The 15322-nt window shown below is 46.7% G+C and overlaps 1 protein-coding gene across 2 annotated transcripts in view; it reads right to left on the bottom strand.

Annotated features, from left to right (window-relative positions):
- WSB2 (WD repeat and SOCS box containing 2) overlaps positions 1-15322 on the bottom strand; it is a 242773-nt gene that overhangs the window by 127980 nt on the left and 99471 nt on the right. The window lies entirely within an intron of this gene.

Here is a 15322-nt window from a genome sequence, read left to right as displayed (position 1 = left end):
AAGCTCCAGTACATTGTCTCCAAAATACATCACCTGACCACTGCACGGGGGGCATTACTTGATCATTCTAAGTAATAACATGTATGTGTGTACGAGACAAACAGAGAAGCACTTGTGCACATAGGCCAACATACATACAGGTACATTTGCACACAAGAGAAATGATAAACAGGCACCCATAAACACAAACAAACAGACATGAAGATACCCAGACAAACACAGCTTAGGGCCCAGGCAAAAACAACAGATATACAGACAGCCATAACAACTTCAATTAACTAAAAAAATAAAATAAAAAACACATCAATAAAAACAGCAGATGCTAGCATTGTCTACGCAAGTCACACCTCCCTGGACTCTCTCGTGTGTCTAGTTTTCAGAAATGTCTGGATTTGGTAGGTTTCCCTAGATGGCTGCTGAGGCTAGGACCAAAAACGCAGGTAACCCCCGCAAAAACAGGTAGTTTTGTATTTGATAATTTTGATATGTCCACTTAGTGTTTTGGGGCAATTCCTGTCGCAGGCACTTGGCCTACCCACACAAGTGAGGTACCATCTTTATCTGGAGTGCTGGGTGGAAGGAAATTTGTGGCTCCTCTCAGATTCCAGAACTTTCTATCACTGACAATGAGGAAAAAGTGTTGTTTTGCCAAATTTTGAGGTTTGCAAAGGATTCTGGGTAACAGAACCTGGTGAGAGCACCCTAAGTTACCCCATCCTGGGTTCCCCTAGCTAGGTGTCTAGTTTCAAAAATATAAAGGTTTGTTGGGGTTTCCTAAGTGCCGGCTGAGCTAGAGACCAAAATCCACAGCTAGGCGCTTTCTAAAAAACACGTCAGATTTCAATGTAAAAATGGGATGTGTCCATATTGCGTTTCATGTCGCGGGCATTAGGCCTATCCACGCAAGGGAGGTACCATTTTTATTGGGAGACTTGGGGGAACACAGAATAGTAGAACAAGTGTTATTGCCTCTTGTCTTTCTCTACATTTTGTCCTTCCAAATGTAAGACCGTGTGTAAAAAAAGACGTCTATTTGAACAATTGCCTATAATTCACATGCTAGTGTGGGGACCCCAGAATTCAGAGATGTGCAAATAACTGCTTCGCAACACCTTATCTTTTGCCCATTTTGGAAATACAGAGGTTTCCTTGATACCTATTTTTCACTCTTTATATTTCACCAAATGAATTGCTGTATACCCGGTATACAATGAGAACCCATTGTAAAGAGCAGCTTGTTTATTGGCTCTGGGTAACTAGGGCTCTTGATAAACCTACAAGTCCTATATACCCCCGCAACCAGAAGAGTCCTTCAGACAGAACGGTATATTGCTTTAAAAAACCTGCCATAGCTGGAAAAAGTGATATAAAAAAATGTGGACATCAATGACTCTTTTTTTCCACCTTAATTTCAATATATTTTTTTTAATTTTAGCTGTTACTTTCTGTAGAAAAACCATGAAGGATCTACACAAATGACCCCTTGCTGAATTCAGAATCGTCTACTTTTCGGAAATGTTTAGCTGTCCGGGATCCAACATTGGTTTCACACCCATTTTTGGCACTAACTGGAAGGAGACTGAAAGCACAAAAATAGCAAACAATGGGGTATGTCCCAGTAAAATGCCTAAATTGTGTTGAAAAATGTGGTTTTCTGATTCAAGTCTGCCTGTTCCTGAAAGCTAGGAAGATGGTGAATTTACCACCGCAAACCCTTTGTTGATGCCATTTTCATGGAAAAAACACAAGCTTTGTTCTGCAGCTCTTTTTTTTCCCCATAAAAAAAAAAAAAAACATTTTTGCTGTATTTTGGCTAATTTCTTGGTCTCCCCCAGGGAAACCCACAAACTCTGGGTCCCTTTAGAAACCCTAGGATGTTGGAAAAAAGGACACAAGTTTGGCGTGGGTAGTTTATGAGAACAAAATGTTATGGGAGCCTAAGCGCAAACTGCCCCAAATAGCCAAAAAAAGGCCTGGTACCCGAGGAGGAAAATGCCTGGCAGCGAAGGGGTTGAACTTCACACAACCTATAAACCACTTGCATGTCCCTCTTGCTTCTCCAAAAATAATGCACAGAAGTCCGAAGATCACCCTGCCGCCCTATGTGCATTTCAAAAAGATTCTATGTTAGGACCGGAGGCGCAGATTATGGTCACTCTTTCTTTCCTTTTATTAACAGCAGAAATTCAATGTAAAACCACATTTCCCAGAACACCATGGCAGAAAAACTACAAATGTTAAACGACCAATGAATGCTTCCTAACAGTCTAATAATGTGTTCCGTCCTCTCAGGCACTTCCTCTTTCTTTCCTGCTTGAAGAAAAGAGAAGTGCTCTCGGTGTTACCTTGATACTGTCATATGTTTTCTATGCTTCAGGGTCTTTTACTGTTTACAATCAATCAATCAAGGATTTATAGAGCAAACTAAATCACCCGTTAGGGTCTCAAGGCGCGGGGGGGGGGGTAGAGTGGGGGGAGCTACTGGTCGTAGAGCCATGTCTTGAGGCATTTCCTGAATGTCAAGAGGTCTGGCGAAGGTGGAGCGGTAGGGGAGTTGCAGGTCTTGGCAGCTAGGTGAGAGAAGGATCTTCCTCCGGCGGTGGTGCGGTGGATGGAGGCGAGGGCGAGGGCGAGGCTGGCGGAGCAAAGATTGCGGGTGGGGGGTGGGGAAGGTGAGTGTCGTTGAGGTAGGCTCGGCCTGTGTCGTGGAGGGCCTTGTGTGCGTGGATGAGGAGTTTGAAGGTGTTCCACTTTGATACTGGTAGTCAGTAAAGGTCTCTGAGGTGGGGGGAAATGTGGTCGGGGCGTGGGAAGTCCAGAATGAGGCGGGCAGATGTGTTCTGGATTCTTTTCAGCTTTGTTAGGAGTTTGGTTGTTATTCCTGCATACAGGGCCTTTCCGTAGTCCAAACGGCTGCTAACCAGGGCGTGGGTGAGAGTTTTCCTGGTTTTGACGGGAATCCACTTGAAGATTTTGCAGAGCATGCAGAGAGTGTTGTAGCAGGAAGAGGAGATGGCACTGACCTGCTGAGTCATGCTGAGTGTGGATGAAGCCTAGGTTGCGTGCGTGGGTGGTGGGTGAGGGCGCGGTTCCTAGGGAGGTGGGCCACCAGTAGTCATTCCAAGTTGAGGGGTTGGTGCCAAAGATGAGGATTTCTGTCTTGTCTGCATTTAATTTGAGGTGGCTTGATTCCATCCAGCTGGCGATGGCATGAAGTCCGTTGTGGAGGTTGTTCTTTGCAGTTGTAGGGTTTTTCGTGAGGGAGAGGATGAGCTGAGTGTCGTCTGCGTAGGAAACTATGTTGATGTGGTGGGTTCGAGCGATGTTGGCGAGGGGGGCCATGTAAACGAACAGCATGAGCGAAGATCCTTGGGGAACGCCACAGATGGTTCTGGAGGCTTCTAACAGGAACTGTGGGAGGCGGACTCTCTGGGTTCTGGCTGAGAGAAATGACAAGATCCAGTCGAGTGCCTTGTCGCAGATTCCAGCGCTGTGGAGGCGTGTGAGAGAGTGTGAGGACATACCATGTCGAAAGCTGCAGAGAGGTCCAGGAGGACGAGTGCTGCTGTTTCTCCTTCTCCGAGCATGGTCCTAATGTCGTCTGTGGCAACAATGAGTGCAGTCTCGGTGCTGTGGTTTCTGCAGAATCCGGATTTGGAGGTGTTGAGTACCTTGCTGTCTTCCAGAAACCGGGATAGTTGGCTGTTTACAATTTTTTCGATGACCTTGGCTGGGAAGGGGTGGAGGGAGATCGGCCGGTAGTTCTTGGGGTCGTCTGGGTCTGCCTTTGGCTTCTTCAGCAGGGCGTTGATTTCTGCGTGCTTCCATCTTTCTGGGAAGGTGGCTGACTCGAAGGAGCTGCTGATGGTTTTGCAGAGGTCGGGGGCGATGATGATGTTTGCCTTATTGAAGATATGGTGTGGGCAGGGGTCCGATGGTGATCAGGAGTGGATGGAGGCCATGGTGGTGGCGGTGTCCTCTATGTTGACGGGGTTCCAGGTGTGGAGGAGGTGGGTGTTGCTTGGAGCGTTGGGTTCTTGGGTGTTTGTAGTCAGCTGGTGGGTCTGGGGTTTCAAGCTATTGTGGATTTCGTCTATCTTTCGATGGAAGTGGGTTGCCAGTGAGTTGCAGAACTCCTGTGATTGCGGGGGTTCGTTGGAGCAGGTCCTGGGGGTGGAGAGCTCATTGATGATGCCGAAGAGCTCTTTACTGTTGTGAGCGTTGGCGTCAATGCGGTTTTTGAAGTGGGTCCTTTTGGTGGTGCGGATCAGTTGGTGATGTTTGCGTAGGGCATCCTTGAAAGCGATGTGGTTGGAGTTGGTAGGGCCAAGGTGCCAGGTTGTTTCCATTCTGCGACAAATCCATTAGGATTCCTGTAGTTTTGGGTGAACCAGATGGCCTTGATTCTTTGGGATGTGTTTGGTTTTTTTTTTTTTGAGCGGTGCGAGGGTGTTGGTGCAATCTTCTATCCAGCGATGCAGGTTGGTGGTGGCTGTGGTGGGGTCTGGGGTCCCAGGGGGTGGGGCCCGGGCGAGAGTGTAGATCAGTTGATATTTTGTTGTGTCGGGGGGGGGGGGGTTGTGTGCGGTGGTGGTGAGTGACTGGTTTCTGGTGGGAGAAGTGGATGCAGTGGTGGTCTGTCCAGCTGAGTTCGGTGGTGTGGCTGAAAGAGACGTAGTTGCTGGCTGAGAAGATGGGGTCGAGTGTGTGGCCTGTGGAGTGGGTGGGTGAAGTGACGAGTTGCTTGAGGCCAAAGTTGGCGAGGTTGTCGATTAGGTTGGTGGTGTTGATATCGTTGTTATTTTCTAGGTGGAAGTTTAGGTCACAGAGGAGGATGTAGTCTGTTGAGGCGAGGGCTTGGGAGCTGATGGCGTCGGCCATGTCGTCGCAGAACTGCGGTCTGGGTCCAGGGGGTCTGTAGACCAGTGTCCTGCTGAGTTTGTTGTTGGCGTTGATGTGGAATTTGAAGTGGAGGTGCTCGGCAGAGTTGATGGTGTTGTGGGAGTTGGTGGAGACTCTTATGGTGTTTTTGTGGACTATGGCGATTCCTCCTCCTGGTCTGTTGATTCGGTCTCTTCTGGTGATCTTGTAGTTTTCTGGTATGGCTATGGCTCCGTCTGGTTCCGAGGCCGAATTCATCCAGGTTTTGGTGAGGAATGAGACATCGGGCGAGTATGTGGTCAGGAGGTCCCAGAGTTCAATTGCATATTTGTGGACGGAGCAGGTGTTAAGTAGGATGCATCTTAGGCGGTTGTCTGTTGCAAATTGCAGGCTTTGCAGGAGAAGGGTCCTTTGGTGTGCGTTGGTGTGGACTGGAAGCAAATGGAGGAGCGTCCTGGATTAAGGGCAGGGAGTTCGTTGGCAGTGTAAAGGTGTTCGGTGGCGCAGGAGGCGTGTTGGGCAGGGGTCTGGCGCTGGACGTGGTCTTGGCACAGAGGGGCTTGCATTTGGCACGCGTTCGGCAAGCCAGCGGCACGCGAGCCGCACGTCCGCACTGCAGGCCGGCATACAAGGGGAGGTGGGAGGGAGTGGCAGCTGGGAGGAGGGAGGGAAACCTCCAATGGGAGTGCTGGAGGGCGGGGCAGCAGGAGTCAGGAGCGGGAAGAGCTCCGAGGAGGAGGGAGGGGGGCGAGAAGCCCAAACAAGCCCAAAACAATGGCAGCACTTACCGGAGCAGTGGTGAGGAGGAAGCGACCTGCCTGCAAGTGGTGCCTTCAGCGTTTGTCCTTGTTCCAGGTACTATAGTGGGAGTGCATTCATCGTTCCATTAGCAGACACTCCCCTCCGTCCACTCGCCTGCAGTGGGCGGGGTGGTGCTCCGACATGCATCTCGCTGAGCTGTGAGGAAACCCCTCAGTAATTGTCAAAGAGCACTCTGCCCGTGGCAACGTCTGGATGCCACTACTGCCTCGGAAGCCCTGACGCCCCATCAACGATGTTTGTATTTGTCACAAGTGAGACTTTTTTCACATCATCAGAAGGCAGTAGTAGACGCCTGATTGGGTCTGTATCAGGCCTCCAAGGCTTGCTCCCTTTCTCAGTTACAGCGTGTGTGAGCGATACGGACCGCTGCGGGGCTGGGCCCAGGCACATATAACTTCCCTCTGATATTAAAGGGAGGAGGCCCCAGGGGATTACCCCATTTACACATTGGAGGCATCAGACCAATAAGAGTCTGTCAAGGCTGTTCCAGCCAGTGTGTGACTGAGCTGCACGATGTGTGCCCAAATCTGCTGGTCTGACCATCCCAAAAGTACCTGTGCTTGTCACAGCTTATACTTGCTGGTCTCCGCCAGCTCATTTTTTCCCAGTGGTTAGACATTTCACAATTCAAGCCTCCTGAATAAACACAAAAAATGCAGTCTGGCGAATATGTGGAGGAGGAGACCACATCGGTCCTCCACACTGACACTGAATTTTGTGAGGCCGTAGATGCCTCCATTCACCATGCGGTGGTCATCGCCATTGAGCCCCTGAAGAGGTGATTACTCCAAATGGCATGCACATGCCCATACCCATAATCTATCTCTCCTCCCACTAAAGGCTCCTTTCCGGGCTGTGATCATCCACTGCAACGACCCCCTAAACGCAGGATGGAGTCTGAGGTTGACATGAATGCTTTTGACAGGGTGAAACAGGCATTTTCAGAGCACCCATCCCCCTCTATTCCCGCCCTCTTTGGACGCCTTACAAACCGACGGAGACCCACTTTCAATTCTTCCCTTGGCAGACGCCGAGGACAATGACTCTCAGGGCGACTCCAACGATGAGGCGGGCCCATCTAGGCCTTGGAGGCCGTCCGAAACTCTTCCTGAGTCTCCCCTCACAATAGGATCATTTGATATGCTAGACCTGGTGGCCTAGTCCACCGCCGCTCCTCTGAGTGGTTCCCCTCAGACAAGGTCAGTACATACGTCGGTGGCCGTTTATGGAAGCCTCCCGAGAAGGAAATTCATGCAAAATTAAGAGCGGAATGCCCATGCCTCTCCCTCCCTGGCAAAGTCTCTTCCGCTCCAGATATCGACTACAAAATGGCCACATTCCTGCAAAAACTTCTTCAGGATCCAAAGAAAGGAATTGACAGGTTGTATAAGGCCTGTCAAGAAAAGCGTTTGGATATCTCAGGGCCACTCACCAACATTTTGGAACTGGCTGAGCAGGTGGTATCTCCTTGTCTCCAGAATCTGTATCCAGAGGGGCTCAGAAAGAGCCAATCTTTCTGAGGAAAGCCAGTCGAAAGACGCAGATCTCTTTTGATAAAAGGTAGACCCCAAATTGGGGGACCTGGCATCTACAGAGGCCAGTGCAGTTGCACAGGGTGGGCCTATTTGGGGAGCCATTCATATAACCGCTATCAAAATTCGCTGCCACTTTCACGTGGCTGGATAAAGCTCAGTCCTCAATCAAAAAAGTTTTTTAGCCGCGCCTTTCCATTACGTTCGGTCATGGGAGAGGGCATTCAACTGGCTATTTATAAGTACAAGGCACACCAGAGAACAAGCCCCACGTAATGACCACGAACAACCCCATTACGGATTGTTCTTTTCCACCAGACGTGGCCAACAGGGCAGAGTTGCCAAAGTAACCTTCCAAGGACAACTCCAAGAATCCCAAACCGGTGAGTGTGCCATCAGGGACATTCCTACCAACAGGAAGGCAGCTGGCTTAATCCACAAACAACTGTGAAACCTTTACTTCTGATGCCTGGGTTCTCCAGACAATCCGCAGTTTTCAGAGTTCTGGTCCCCTGTTCAACATATGCGTCCTTTGATTTTCTTTGCCCAGTCTCAGGTGGCCCTAGTGGATCAAGAAGTACAAGAATTGCTCTACAAAGCTGCTTCATTTTCGGTGCTTCCTAAGCAATCTTTTTGTAGTGGCCAAATAAGATGGTGGACAACGCCCGGTCATCAACTTGAAGGAATTCAATGGCAGGGTGATATATCGCCATTTTGAGATGAAAGGTATCCAACTACTCCGCGATCTACTGCGTCCCAATGACTTGATGATATGTCTAGACCGTCCAATTTTCCCTCCCCATTCTCGTTTTTACAATTCCAATGGAAAGGGCAAGTTTACAAATTCACAACCCATCCGCTTGGCCTATCCTCAGCATCCTGGTGCTTCACCCAAGGTTCTGAAACCGGTGATGGAACATCTCAGGGCAAGGGGCATCCGACTGATCATTTGATTTGACGATCTATTGCTAATGGATCCATGTCCCTACAGATTGCGGGACCATCCGTTGTACATCATCTCTCTTCTCAAGAATATGGGTTTTCTTATCAAAGTCAAAAAGTCACTTTTGATCCCCTCTAGACAATCTACCCTTCTGGCTTTTGTCATCAATTCAGGGGACAAGACCTGGTTTGCCCTCACAAAAAATATCCAAAATCCAAGAGGAAATGCGCAAGACAGTCTCCAGGACCTCGATGTGTCTACGCCAGATCGCTTGGATAGTGGGCCTTCTAGCTTCCTCTATCTAGGCGATCCTTTTCAGGCCCTCTACACTACAGGGCCCTTCAACATCTAAAAACCTTCCACTTATGCAGGGGCTTCACATACTCAGAATAGATTCCCCCGACGGAGGCGAGGAACGAAAAGCTTTGTCCACTATTGCACATGAAAGCATGGAATGGTCGGGCCATCTTCATCTCCAACCCAGACATTATCATAGAATCCAACACCAGCTGCTCCGGTTGGGGTGCACGCTGTGGCGATTCTTTCACCGGAGGGAAGTGGACTTCGAACTAACAATATCTCAATATTAACTGCCTAGAACTCCTGGCAGGGTCCTTTGTCATTCAATGCTGGACCAAGGACAGAGCTGTTACGTTCACCTCAAGTTGGACAATTTGTCAGCGGTCCACTACGTCAACCCCAGTGCAGCCCCAGATCCAAGGTTCTAGCAGAGCTGGGCAGCGAATTTTGGACTTACAATATATCAGTCACAACGGAATACATTCTGGGGTCCTCCAATCAGATAGCAGATTGGTGCTCAAGAAAGTGGCCAGACTCTGGTTTGTGGTGGTGAGATCCACGGGTTTTTGCAAAGCTCAACTCAATTTGGAATCCTTTCATTATAGACCTTTTTGCCTCTCGTCTGGATCACAAGATCCCTCGCTATGTCAGCTGCAAACCGGACCCACAGGCCCTGGTGACAGATGCACTGCTTCAGGAATGGTCAAAGGAGAAGGGATACACTTTTTCTCCCTTTGCCATGATCACACGCCTAGCAGCCCAAGTGTGCAGGCAAGGGGCACAGGTGGTGGAGATCATGGCAATTTGGAGATCTCAAGTGTGGTTTTCAGTACTTCTGGAACTTGCCTGGGATTTTCCAATCACTCTTCCACAAGATCCAGATATTCTAAAGGATAACCTTGGTGAGAGCCATCCTCTAGTCCATCAAGGCCATCTTCCTCTCATGGCATGGAGGATTACTGGGGAAGACGGAGCGTCCCTAGCCTTTCCTTGGACGCCGAGGGCTCTTGGCTACGTCCTGGGCAGACAGCACTTCACTGAGATATAAGTCTGCATGGGTAAAATGGGTACGTCAGTGTCTTCAATGCAAAGATCCCATGAGCTGCGATGTCCCTATCCTGAACCGTTTGGCCCCTCTGTAGTCTAAGGGTATGGCCTATCACACTGAATTCCTATCAGCCCGCTACATCAGCAGATCACCTCCCATTAAGAATCTTCTAGTGGGGGAATATCCTCTAGTTTGTAAGCTCTTGCTGGGCATTCACCTTCCTCTCCCTCCACAAACTAAATATTCCAACTTATTGGACGTTAAAACGGGTCTCAATCTCTTCCAATCTTAGCAGATAAACAAATACCTCATCTATATGAAAGAACTGTTGGCCAAACTAGCAATGTTATTGTGCCTAATTTCCTGCCAAAGTGTTTTGGGCGTTGGACATCTCAAGCAGGGTTTTTAACGCCTCATGGAGTAACCTTGGCGAACAAAACAGACTCAAGGTTAATTTCTTACCCTGCTTTTGACAAAGTCCCTGAATTGTGTGTAGTGAGATGCCCCAAGGCGTATGAACAGGCAACAGAAAGGCGTATGAACAGGCAAAAGAAGACATACCCCCTTCAAGGGAAAAGCCAACTGTTGGTATCCATTAGCAAACCTTTTAAAACTGTTTCATTTCCTACCATAGCCAGATGGGTCCGATGGGTTATGCAGGAGGCAGGAATCAATGTGTCGCAGTTTGAAGCACATTCAAATAGAGGAGCTACGGCCTCTAAAGCTTTCTCTTTAGGGGCTATACTGGAGGATATTATTAATACAGCTGACTAGTGATCAGATTCTATATTGAAAAGGTTCTAATTCAAACCATTAAATCTACATGGCGTCCCTGGTGGTAGATAAGAGCATAATCCTCGCCTCCAGTCCTAACATAGAATGGAAAAATTCTTAGCTATCGTAACGGAAAGTTAAATTCTATTAAGGACAGGAAAGCAATATTATTTCCCTTCCACCCCTAAAGCATTATATGACTTACTCCTGCCGACGAAACAATATAATGTGCTTGGAGACATGGTTACGAGTAAGTATAAAATGCTTTCCTTACAAACTGTAAACAGGATGATGGTTTGTCATTGAATACTGATGTTATTTTGTTGCAGCAAATACAAAACGGTTATGTGGGTTTAATGCTTAATCCAGTTATTGTTTTCTTCTCCCAGGTATGAAACTAATGAAGGAGAATGACTCAAACACAATTTTCACCTCACGTCAATAAAGGGGAAGTGCCTGAGGGAACGGGGCACATTATTGGACTGTTAGGAAGCATTCATTGGTCCTTGAACAGTTGTAGCTTTTCTCCGATGGTGTTCTGGGAAATGCGGTTTTACTTTGAACTTCTGCTGTTATTAAAAGAAAGATTGAGCATAATCCTTGCCTTCATGTCCTTAATAGAATTTAAACTTTTTGTTACGATGGCTAGGAAATGTTTCATTCTGCATGAATGAGCTAAAACAAAAAGCAATTAGGCAAAAACCTAGCAAAAGGCAGTGTTTCATTTGAGGCTTTACTTTGGGAGGGACATATGACAAGTGGTGTGGAGGGGGCCATAGTAGGGACTGGAGAAGGGCGGGAGCTACAGTGAGAAGGGTGGATGAGGTGGATTGGAGGGCTTCAAGGCTATCAGAAACGTCCAATGGCGTGAGTAGTATGCTTTTGACGGTGGAATGTTATCTTTGTTTCCAACATGACTAATGGCAGAAAAGATGATGAGAGAAAAAATGTTGTACAGTAGGAAAAACACTTATTTTGTGCATTTTATAAGGACAAAAAGTGTGAAAAAAATACAGCTCTCAAAATGGGAAAAGACTTTCCATTTTATCACCTCCCATTACTTTTTGACACATGTCTGTCTGATGGCCGAGATGTTTGTGCATTCCAAGCCAAAGGCATATTAAACATGTTGCCATTGGGAAGTGGCATTTTTCTGCCTCTGTAGAACAAGTCAGTCTATAATGATAGCCCAGACATTGGTGTTCCCTGGCATTTCAGAGTGTAGGAAAACTAGATATGCTTACTTAGGTAGGGACACGGGTTCTGCCCTCTACTTCCACATAAATGATGGACCTCTGAAGGGCCCACGCCCCTGGTTTCTTTGTCAACTATTTGAAGAACTGCACACAAAAGAAGCAAAAGAAGAAACTGCAATATGTTTGAAGTCAGCCTAAACTAAAGAAAGTGTTGGTAGGTGCAGACTTTATTCCTATCTGACTCTCAACATGAACATTCTAAACAAATTTCTTCTCGCTGTCTTACACAGGAGCAAGCCGAAAACCATGGTCACCAGATGCTTACTTTACAGGTGTCCAATGTGCAAGGACAACAGGCATTATTGGTTTGCCAGAAGGCTGAAAGACTCTAGGTGTATTAAATTCTGTTAACTGCATGATGGCTTCTTACCACACATAGGTGTCTGACCATAGCCTGTACACTCCCTTCAGCCCTTTCAGCTACACCTCCTGAGAGATATTGCCTATTAATTGCAAATTAGTGGCCAAAGGAGAGTCTAGAATGTTGTACTTTCACAGTAATGTGAAGATGTAGTCTTATCCTAACCTAATACTTTCTTCATGACAGCCATTTTCCTTGGACAGTGTATTTAAGCCACACAATGACATGTATCTAACTTGCTACGAGGGCCGGCGATCCCCACAAACCATCAGAGTACAAACCAATTACAGCACAGTTGACAGGCACTAGAGCCTTTAGAGATCCCATTTGAATGCTACATCTGATCTGTATTTAATGTTTCACAGCCTGTCTTCAAGTGGAAAAATGTAAGGAGCACTCTTCAGAGTACTACACACAGACAAGGGGCGAAGATGTCCCTCTCTAGGATGTCAAAGGTGACAGTCTATAGGAGGTTGTCATTCTCACCATGCGGTGCTGCTGAAAGGAAAAACTGTGTAGCCGTTTCCTTGATGGAATTTGTTAAGTGAGGAGCAAATCTGGATAAGAAGGAAGTGCACTTGGTTGCTCACAACGATCTCTAGCTATGCTGAAAAAAAGCAACATACACTTTAAAGTAACGTTGCTGCAAAATGGTTATCTATTTATTTACAGCTTAATACCTCAGTCCCTTCCTTTGCCCATCATGACTGAAACATTTATGTTCTTTAAGTGCAGCAATCCTTTGTGCCTTGTGACTTGCAGTAGAACTCCACCTCTGTCGTTGAGAATGCATGTTTCTAGGAAGCCTCTAGTCCCTCGTATAGCAATCAGAAATCTTCCATCAATTGCATGGGTGCCTCTTGGCCCTCCACCTTTGTAGCATTTGGGGACCTAGACTGTGTGAACATATGCGATGTGGACATAGTGTAGTACACTTGTCCATTTGCAACATCTTATTCACTTTGGTCTCTCACCAGAACGCACGGCATATCCCAGTGCACAGGCCCTCCATGGCTTCACAAGAGACACCAATGTGGTAGCAGCTAAATCCAGGAGCACAACATAGATGCAACATGCAGCACAGGTTGCCAAAAGGACATCAGTTAAGTTAGGCGATCTTATTCAAGCACACAGAACAAGTCACACAAGCGTATGACTGATCTTATTTCTGTGTGCCCTTCGAAAATCAGTGTTCAGTATGCAACCAGTTCTCCCCACAAGTGGGGAGGAAGTATTACAATCAAGTAGTGTGCCCTGCAATGCTTCACACCATGACTCTCCAAATGTGCAGAGGGGGTCCCTTTTTTCAGCTGCCGATGTCCGTTTTTAAAGCAACCAGCCCTCTGTACAATTGCTACAGTCAAACCCAGACTCTCATTTTGTACTCCATGATGTCGATCCAATAAGGGACCACGCTGATGTCCATGACAAATGCCTCCCATGAGGGAGAGACTATGTACATAAAAAGCGAAAAATGGGGCATTTTTATATATGTAATGTCACAGTCCTGTTGGCCAGGCCAGTTGTCAATGGCCATACATTTTCCTTCTAGAACTCTGCCTCAGCATCAACCACCACTGCCTCTCAGCACCAGTTTATTACAGTTTCACCTTCCAACTATGTTTTACAAGTAGGCTGTCCTGTTTTCAGAGTTACTTTTTTGTGGATTACAGTAGTTCTCTGTGTTTTCTAATCCTTCCGACAACAGTGCTTATTCAGCTGCTTAGTAACCAAAAAAGACAAAAACTGTGTCTTTCCAGTATTTGCAAAGCATGCTGTTTGCAGTGATATTTATAAAGCACAGATTTAATTCAAAGGAGAAGTATTGCAGGGTACGAGTGTATTCCCACTGGCAATGCTTCTGTGTATTACACTCCGACTCATTCTCAAATCTCATTATCCTCTCTCATATCTCATTACCTCTCACACTCCGTGTTAGGGCTCTGATTTACAGGATTGTTAATGAATTAAAAAAGTGGGAGTGGTATATTCAAATGGTTTAATAAATACATTCCTGGACACAGTTGGGGTCATTCACCTACTCTTTATTAAATATTGTGACACTGGAGGAGTGGTCAACCCTGTAAAGTACCTTGCGGAACCTTTAAGATTTTGGAGTACATCAAATTAATGCGTATCTTTGCATTCTAAGACACCTGAAAAATGATGCTTTAAGCATGCTCGCTACTGCCTTGCTGCAGTCTTTACAGGAGCACCACCTTAATGTAGTCAGGCAGTGTGGACTTTCATAGCTGCCAAGTGTCCGCATGACAAATGTCTTGCTTTAATCCCTTTGCTGCCAGGCCTTTTTTTTGGCTTTTTGGGGCAGTTCGCACTTCGGCCCTCATAACTATTCGTTCACATAAGCTACCCATGCCAAATTTGCATCCTTTTTTCTCCAGACATCCTACGGATTCTAGAGGTACCCAGACTTTGTGGGTTCCCCGGGAGAAGACCAAGAAACTAGCCAAAATACAGCGGAAATGCCTTTTTTTATTTATTTTTTTATTTATTTTTACAAAAGAAGGGAAAAAAGGGCTGCAGAAGAAAGCTTGTGATTTTTCTCTGAAAATGGCATCGAAAAAGGGTTTGTGGGGGTAAAATCACCATCGTCCCTGCTTTCAGGAACAGGCAGACTTGAATCAGAAAGCCACATTTTTCAACACAATTTAGGCATTTTACTGGGACATACCCCATTTTTAGGGTCGAGCCTGCGTTGCATGCGCTCGCGTATCGCAGGGAGACTTTTTTGGATTTAGAAAAGGGTTCGGAGCCCTGTCAACTTCACGTCGGTGTTTTTTATTGGTTCGTGGGCTTCCCTAATAAAATCTGCTTGCTTTCATTAGTCGAAGACACGCATACGTCATGCCTTTTCCGGTGGCTAGCCCTCCTCGAGTGCAGCGATCAAGTACAGAAAACATGCGAGGCTCGCTGTTTTCCATCGGGCTCGTGGACTTCTTTTTCTCTAATTTACGAGCGCGATCTCGCTTGGCAGAAGTCGAGCGCTTTACATAGTTGATCTCACTTTTTCAGGTTATGTACATAAATGCACTTTTGCCAGATAGGTGAAAAGTCGGGTTAGGAGTTTACAACGCGATCAGCTCTAACATGAGCAAACGCGAGACCCGTTGCATTGTAAATGCTTGTTACTATTGTTGTGCTTTCAGCCTCCTTCCAGTTAGTGCTAGAAATGGGTGTGAAACCAATGCTGGATCCCAGACAGCTAAACATTTCTGAAAATTAGACAAAATTCTGAATTCAGAAAGGGGTCATTTGTGTAGATCCTTCAAGCTTTTCTCCTATAACTTTTTCCAGCTATGGCAGTTATTTTTTAAGCAATATACCATTACGTCTGCTGGACTCTTCTGGTTGCGGGGATATATAGGGCTTGTAGGTTCATCAAGA

The sequence above is a fragment of the Pleurodeles waltl genome, chromosome 11 (genome assembly GCF_031143425.1).
Source record: "Pleurodeles waltl isolate 20211129_DDA chromosome 11, aPleWal1.hap1.20221129, whole genome shotgun sequence".
NCBI classification, from domain to species: domain Eukaryota; kingdom Metazoa; phylum Chordata; class Amphibia; order Caudata; family Salamandridae; genus Pleurodeles; species Pleurodeles waltl.
Note: the sequence above shows the minus strand (reverse complement) of the source record. Positions and strands in the feature narration are given on the sequence as shown.